The 7764-nt window shown below is 38.9% G+C and overlaps 1 long non-coding RNA gene across 1 annotated transcript; it reads right to left on the reverse strand.

Annotated features, from left to right (window-relative positions):
• Positions 1 to 1211: 1211 nt before the first annotated feature.
• LOC143882276 (uncharacterized) lies at positions 1212 to 7107 on the reverse strand. Its single transcript, XR_013252164.1, has 3 exons — positions 6972 to 7107; positions 6736 to 6859; positions 1212 to 2092 (listed from the first exon to the last, which is right to left on the reverse strand). It is a non-coding gene; the product is annotated as an uncharacterized LOC143882276 (long non-coding RNA).
• Between the last annotated feature and the right edge of the window lie 657 nt (positions 7108 to 7764).

Genomic DNA, 7764 nt, shown 5'->3' on the forward strand with positions numbered 1-7764 from the left:
AGTTCCTTCAACTCTTCTACCAAAGGTTTCAAGTAGATATCTATGTCATTCCCTGGCGAAGATGGTCCTGGAATAAGCAGTGAGAGGATCATATACGGTTGCTTCATGCACATCCATGGTGGCAAGTTATATGGCATTAGAACAACTGGCCACGTGCTGTGAGCAATACTCATCGTCCTAAAGGGATTGAAGTCATCACTTGCTAACCCAAGTCTAACATTGCGAGTCTCTGAACCAAACTCTTTATACTTGTAGTCCAATGTCTTCCATGCTGTTGAGTCTGCAGGATGCCTTAATATACCATCTTTTGTGCGGCCCTCATCATGCCATGTCATAAAAGATGCTGTTTTCCTCGACATGTATAGCCTCTGCAATCTTGGTTTCAGTGGGAAGTGACGCAGAATCTTGGCAGGAATTTTTTTTCCTTTTGTAGATGTCTCAGATGGTTCGTCATCTGGATGTACTGCATCTGTTCTCCACCTCGATGCCCCACATGTGTGACATTTAAATTCATTAGCAGCTTCCTTCCAATACAACATGCAATCGTTAGGGCATACATCTATCTTGTTGTAATCGAGGCCCAAATCCTTAATAATTTTCTTCGTTTCATAAAATGACTTTGGCAACGTTTCACCATCAGGAAGTGCCTCCTTCAAGAGATCAAGTAACATAGTGAACGATTTGTTGCTCCATCCATTGAGACACTTGATGTGAAAAAGTCGAACAAGGAAGGATAATTTAGTGAATTTGCTGCCCGGGTATAATTTCTGCTCGGCGTCCTCTAATAATTTGAAAAATCTTTGCGAATTTAAATCTGGCCCCTCCGTACTTGTATTTCCTAGATCAACCCCACCGTCTGATGGCACATTGTCCATTGCACGGTTAAACAATGGGTTGAGGTCATGTAACATTTCATGCATTTCATCTTGTAGTATGGGTTCATCCTGCACTCGGTGATCACTGTTAGCCATAACACACGCCGATGGCACTGCCTCCCCATGAAAAATCCATGTATCGTAGCCCTTAAGCATCCCATCGACAACCAAATGATCCTCGGCCTATATTCGATCAACCAAATAAATGTTGCCACATTTAACACATGGACATTTGATCTTGTTCCCATAATTAGTTCTGGCAAATGCAAAATCAAGGAACCGATCCAACCCTGCCCTATATGCTGGGTCAACTCTGTTTTATCAAAAATGGGAACATGCGTGAGGCTTATAAATTAAGATAACGAATTGGTTAAATCCAAATTTCATAAACTAACCCTACGTACGTTATGAGGGTTGTACCTTGGAAGTTGCATCCAACTTTTATCCATAACTACTCTCCTGCTTTACTCAAGGATAGAATGATAATGATTGGAACGAATGTGTACGACTGAAGAAAAACAAAGTGTCATTGAGGTCAAACACACTTGTTAAAATAAAGAATCCCAGTTTCGTTGTGAAATAGGGAGAAGAGGTGGAGGCAAAAGGGGAAAGGAAAAGGGGATCGTGGGTTTTTATAGATCAAGTATTCCCGGCGGTTTTACTTATTACCGCCGGTGAATAACATATATTGCCGACGGTCATGGCTGTCGGGAATATTGTGGCCACGGTTAAAAAAAAGCGTAGGATGTTATCAAGATTCCCGGCGTTTTTTACGGAACCGCCGGTGAAATTTGGGTATTTGCCGACGGATATTACGACCGCCGGGAAATAGCCGCCGGTAATACCCCTTTTTCTTGTAGTGTGCCGAGATAAGAAAGATAGCATGAATGATATTAAGAACAAAAAGACCATCAAGGAGTATTAAGAACAAAAAGACCATCAAGGAGTATAACAACACGGATGTATTAAGTCAAAATATTAAAGAGAAACAAGCATTTGCTAGATGCAATGGCCAAACATGATAGAAGTTTAGAAAACCAAACAAACACCTCATGTGTGGCAATGGAAAAGAAGAGCTAGGTTAAAGAAATCAACCAAAAAAAAAACAAAAGCAGAATTAGAGAGGTTCATTAGCACCTTTAAAATCAAAGGGAGTGTGGACAACTCAATAGGAGGGAACTCTATCAAATCAGAGTTAATGCTATGAAATGCCTCACCTGCAGAAATAACATAAGAATGGTTAATAAATCCAGTGATACACATAACATCCACACACAATATTATCCAAAGCATAATGGTAGCAAAATGAAAAAAACAAACATGCCAGTTACCATAAATAATATACCTATGTATAAACAATGGTAGCTCAAAACATAGCTTGAACTACAAAAAACTATCTCTCTTGCAGTTTGAGATGTGTTCCCTTTTTTTGGGATTTCAGTTGTATTTAACAAAGACCAGTAACATAGCCTTCAACTTGCCATGGTTGTCAATGTTTCTACTCAAGTCCTTTGAGCACTCCTTCCATGACCACAAGGAATATAAACTGATTTAGATGTGTAAATAGGCAGCCCCAAAGCAATTGAAATGGCGTTAATTTGTAGTAACCAAACAAGAACAATCCATCAACTTAAGATAATCCCTTTGGAGAGTAGGATCTCGGGTTAAACAGTTCATGAATAGGAGTCAAATACCCTGATTTAGCACAACACCATTCTCCAGAGTAGGGGCTGATTTTTCAAAACGAGTAGTTTCCACAAACGCACAAAGGTGAAACCTTACTGGTGAGTGTACTCTCCAACAATACTATGAGCCCGAGTTTTGTCTTTGTCTGAGGTAGATAAGGAGCTCTGTGTTCAAGTACCAAAATTGATGCAGCCCAATATGTGGCAGTCCCAAAATTTGCTCAACAACTGACCTGTCATGTGAAGATAAGCAGGTGGGGACATTCCTACATTGAACAGGGTTCTATGTAGCTGAACCATTATTAGTTAAACTTTAGTTCAGGCTAGACCTATTGGGTAAGCAGTCAAGGCTGGTTTGTAAGGGTTGGTGTGCACCATGATTCCAATTGGTAGGTTGCGAGTGGAAGCCTAAGCAACTGGTTCTGTTTCATACACTCTTTTTTTTGAATGATCTGTTTGATATACTTTGCCTCTCTTGAATCAGAATAAGAGATATTACTACTCATATGAAATTTATTTGTGTTCCGACAGCACTGGTTCGGATCACTTTTCCTTGTTCGTTTAAGTTGGACAATAAGTCCTTGATGTAATGCAGGCATAATTCAGGTATCATGCTTTGACCTGTACGATAAGCAGGTATCATGCTTTGACCTGGCTACTTCCATTTTGTACTTCCTGTATGATACACCGGTATCATGCTTTGGAATGGATCGTAAAATCTTGCATTGTACAGGGTAAAACCTGAATTTTATGAAGATATAACCCAGATTTTGTAAGCTAAAATCTGGATTGTTCATTTCAGGATTATAAAATAAGGGTTTTAGCTTACAAAGTGTAGGTTTTAGCTTGTAAACTGACGCAGTATGGGAATCCCACTTTCACACCCTTGCACCGTGGAAGGATGAATGTCAGACTCATCAACATAATCAATTTGATTTCCCTCTCTTGACTCCACATCTTCCACATCCTCTTTGGTAATGTAGAAAAATAAGATAGGGCCCACATACAAAGGAGGATCTTTGGGTTTATTCTTTTGGGGTTTAAGTCATTTTAAGTGACATCTTATTATGAAGGGCCCACTTTGGGGGTTTTCGTATGGTGGGGATACTGACTCAAATAAAAAAGTTAGCGGATTGGGTTTCAACTTTCAACCACACGAACATCTTCCCCTGTCATTCAACTTTTCTCTCTTCTTCCTCACTTCCTCTTCTTAGCATCTCTCATCTCATCCTCTATTATCCTCATTTCTCATCTACTTCTGATTTCCTGTTTTGTGATTTTATTATATGTATAGATTTATAACATGATATCAGAGAGGGTCTGATCCAAATCAAAATTAGGGCCCTAGATCATGTCCATAGTTTTTTTTCCTTCTATGGGGAATCAAAGATGCTAATGGAGAGCAATGTTTTATCCTTTATTCTCATCAACTAATTCGCAAAGATTATGTTGTGTTGATACCTATGGAAGACGGACCAAGCACTATCTCTGGAGTTAGCCAAAGTTAATCACTCCCATAGGAAGTAGTCAAATTGTCCATCCAATATTGATGATTACAATGGTTAAGAAAGAAATTATTTGGAGTGGACATAGTCCATTATGATATTTATTGATAGTCGGGGGAAGTTGGTTACAAAATCGGAAAGGTTGAAACACCTATAGAAGTTGACCCATTCCACGATGACAGCAAAAGCGATAATCTTATAGTTATGGCTTGACTCTTAATTGATGGGGCCTAGTATTAATAGAAGCCTTCTATTTCTAAGATAGGGAAGGATGTTTGGGACATGGTAGCCTGAATCTACTCTCAATGGGCAGATTTAGCACATATCGACTGACTGCATAAAAGGATAAATATGCAGCAAGGAACTTTGTCCATAGAAGAATACTTGGGCTTTTTAGGCAAAAGTGGAAGGGACTTGATCATTAGCCCTCCTCTCGAAGACATAAAGAAACAAATGGAATATCATATAACTCAACTAAACAAAGCCTTTGTCCCAAACTAGTTGGGGTCAGCTAAATGAATCATTTAAAAAAATTTCATGAAGAATGTGAAAATGGAATATCATATGATCTTTGAATTTCTTGCAAACTTAAATACAAAACTAGAACTCCATAGGGTTTAAGTACTCGGAAAAGATGAGTTAAATCCTCTTCAATCGGTCTACGGTTATATTAGAACAGAAGCAAGCAGAAAGAGACCATTACAGGTGCTGGTTCAACAACTAATGTGGAACATTCAGCTCTAGCAATGAATTTTTGAGGATAAGGTTGAAACAGTTATGGGATAAATCAGTCACGTTCAGGGATTTCCAAGAGTCAATAGAGATAAGCTGAAGTTCTCTCGTTGTGTGTGTGGGTGTGGGTGTGGGGAGGAGGAGGAAGAACCAAAGCATCCCTCCTTCATATGTGGGCTCTATCCTATTCTTCTATAAAGTGAACAAATGAAGACGAGAAAATCAACCAATTAAGAGAATTGCTGATAAAAGTGACTCATTTGAGCTGTTGGGAGACAAACGCCTTTTTCACCAAACTAAATACTTTCATAATTCACTTTAATTGCTTAATTATTGGCAAAACTTTTACTAGATTCACCCTCAGCATTCACTTTTCCAACTCGCAAAAGTAACACAAGCCTACTCCCAAACAATATGACTGATTTCAACCTCTAGGATGAGTACTGTCACTTGATGATTGAAAGTCAAAATGGTAAAAAAGTCACCACTGGATCATTATTTTGCAGCCATCCTCAAGTAGAAATTAGCAAAAGAAAATTGGTATTGACAGCCATAAATTTAGACATTTTGGACCATGCTATTTTTTTTTCTTATTTGATTTGCTTTTATTTTCCTATATATAGGATGAAATTATATGGGTGTCATGCCTAATTTAAACAGTGACTGTACCTGCACTAGTAGTAAAAAACCTTCTATTTATAGCACAGATTCAAAATGAGTAGTGATTCTTAAACTCCATCATGAATATGTTTTAAAAGTACGACAATAGGTTAAGCAAAAATATTAGCAAGCATAATGGAACAATCAAAATTGTGGGTTTACCGAAATCTTCGGAAGTTTTAATATTCGGTAAAAGAGATGGATAAGGCTTTATAAGGAAAGGGTAGGTTTGTAGGATGGTCTTGTGGGGTTTGTTTAGTGCCTTAAACTAGGGAATTAAGGGACTATTTAGGGAACAAAGATGGACTGTGATGAGGCTTTAGGAAGGGACTAGTTTGTCTATTCTATGTACTGTTTGTTGGTTAAACTTATAGAGGGCTGCAAGAATTAAGAAAAGGAGGCTTTGGGTAATCGGTCAAAACATGGGTAATCTAATGCGGAAACAGGGGCTATTTTGGCAAGGATTTTAATATATTTAAGTCATTGCAGTGGGCTGAAAGGGGGTGGTATCCGGTTGACTTTTGTGGGGATACAAAGGAAATTTTGAGGACTAGCTTTTTGTGCACCAAGTACTGGGATTTGCGAAAGGGCTTAAAGAATATTAAAGGGTTGTTTTGAGGCTGAGCAAATAATTAGAAAGTGGGTCTGCTTCAAGGTGGGGCTTGCAGCAATAAAAGAAAGAAGAAGAGAGGCTAGTATTCAAGGTTGTATTGCTAAAAAACTAGGAGATTTCGACAGGTATGTGGCTGCCTATTGATGGCGGTTTCAATGGCAGAACCTGAAGGTTGAAGCAGAGAAGGCTACTTCGATGGTGGTTTACCGTTGGTATTCTACTTCCATAGAATATATCCTACGTCTTTAAAGAACAGAACCCTAATCTTCAAAAAAACAAAAAAACAACAACATTGGAAACAAAAAGATTCTTCAAGATAGTAGATTTCTGGAAAAAATTCATTTCATAGGAAGGAAAAAATTAAACTATTACGAGAACAAACACATTTCTTTGTCATGGAATTTCACAACTAAAAGCAAGAGGGATTGCACATTATGTAAAAAATTAAATCCTAACCCCATTCCAGTTAAGAGACGGGTCATCTCTTCTCTCATAAAAACCAATCTACTGAGATTGTTTACAAAACCCCCAAAATAAGATCGATGAAAACCCCTAAAAAAACCCTTACATTCTGATGGAAAACCATGAATAAATAGGTAATTTAGCTAGGTTGGAAAGGAACGAGCAAAAAGAAAATACAAAGGAATTTTAGGGCTGAAAATCACCTAGGTCTTCGTATCTTTGGGATGTTAGAGAGATCAGACCCTTCACTTCTTCTCCAATATCCAAAACCCTAAACAAAGTTATCCTTATCTTCTTCAAGCCCTCCTTTCCACCCTTTGCAAAACCCTAAATAGAGATCCAAAAAACATATATTACAAGCAAACGAAATAGGGAGAAGAGGTGGAGGAACAAATGTGAAATACAGAGAAGAGGTGGAGGAAAAAGCAAACCAAATCACCTAGCTTTCTTCGAAGGAGAGTCTCGATTTCTTTTTTTGGTGAGTCTCGATTTCGTTCCTAGCTAAGACGGTGAGAGAAGTGGAGGGAAAAAGAGTCTCACGCGCGGGAAGGAAAATGGGGAATCGTGGATTTCTAGCTAGAGTTTTCCCCTTTAATATATGCCGACGGTCAACAAATGCTGGGTTTTTACAATACGATTCACCGGCGATTTCACTTATTACCGCCGGGAAATTCTACATTTTGCCGACGGTCATGACCGCCGGGGATATCGTGGACAACATCACAAAAATGAGTTCGAGGTTAACGCGATACCTCGGCAGTTTTTCTGTGACCGCCGGTGAAATATGGTCTTTGCCGACGTTTATTTGGACCGCCGGGAAATATCCGCCGGCAATAACCCTTTTTCTTGTAGTGAGTTGAATGCGGCCAAATATTCCTACCCGTTTAATCAAACTTTCCAAAAAATATAATGGGTGCCATTTATATGGACGAATCACTTTTGGGACTAAAATTGAAAACGCCCTAGCAGCCCCACTTCACAGGATGATTTAAATTGTTCCAGCTGACGGTTCGCAACAGAAATGGTTGTTAAAATGACTTCTCTGAGATCTTGACTATTCCCTTGATGGGCATCTTTATGCACTGGATCGAAGTAGGTTTAAAACTCATTTTTCAATAAAACAATGCGCGGGCCCTCCTTGTTGATCCAAATTTAAACCAATGCTCAATACGGACCCACCAAACGGGTCCAAGTTCAATAAATGCTCAATGCGGGCCCACCGAATGGGTCCG

This window comes from Tasmannia lanceolata, unplaced genomic scaffold (assembly GCF_043159265.1).
Source record: "Tasmannia lanceolata isolate RefF3 unplaced genomic scaffold, GAP_Taslan_0.1 ptg000002l, whole genome shotgun sequence".
NCBI classification, from domain to species: Eukaryota; Viridiplantae; Streptophyta; class Magnoliopsida; order Canellales; family Winteraceae; genus Tasmannia; species Tasmannia lanceolata.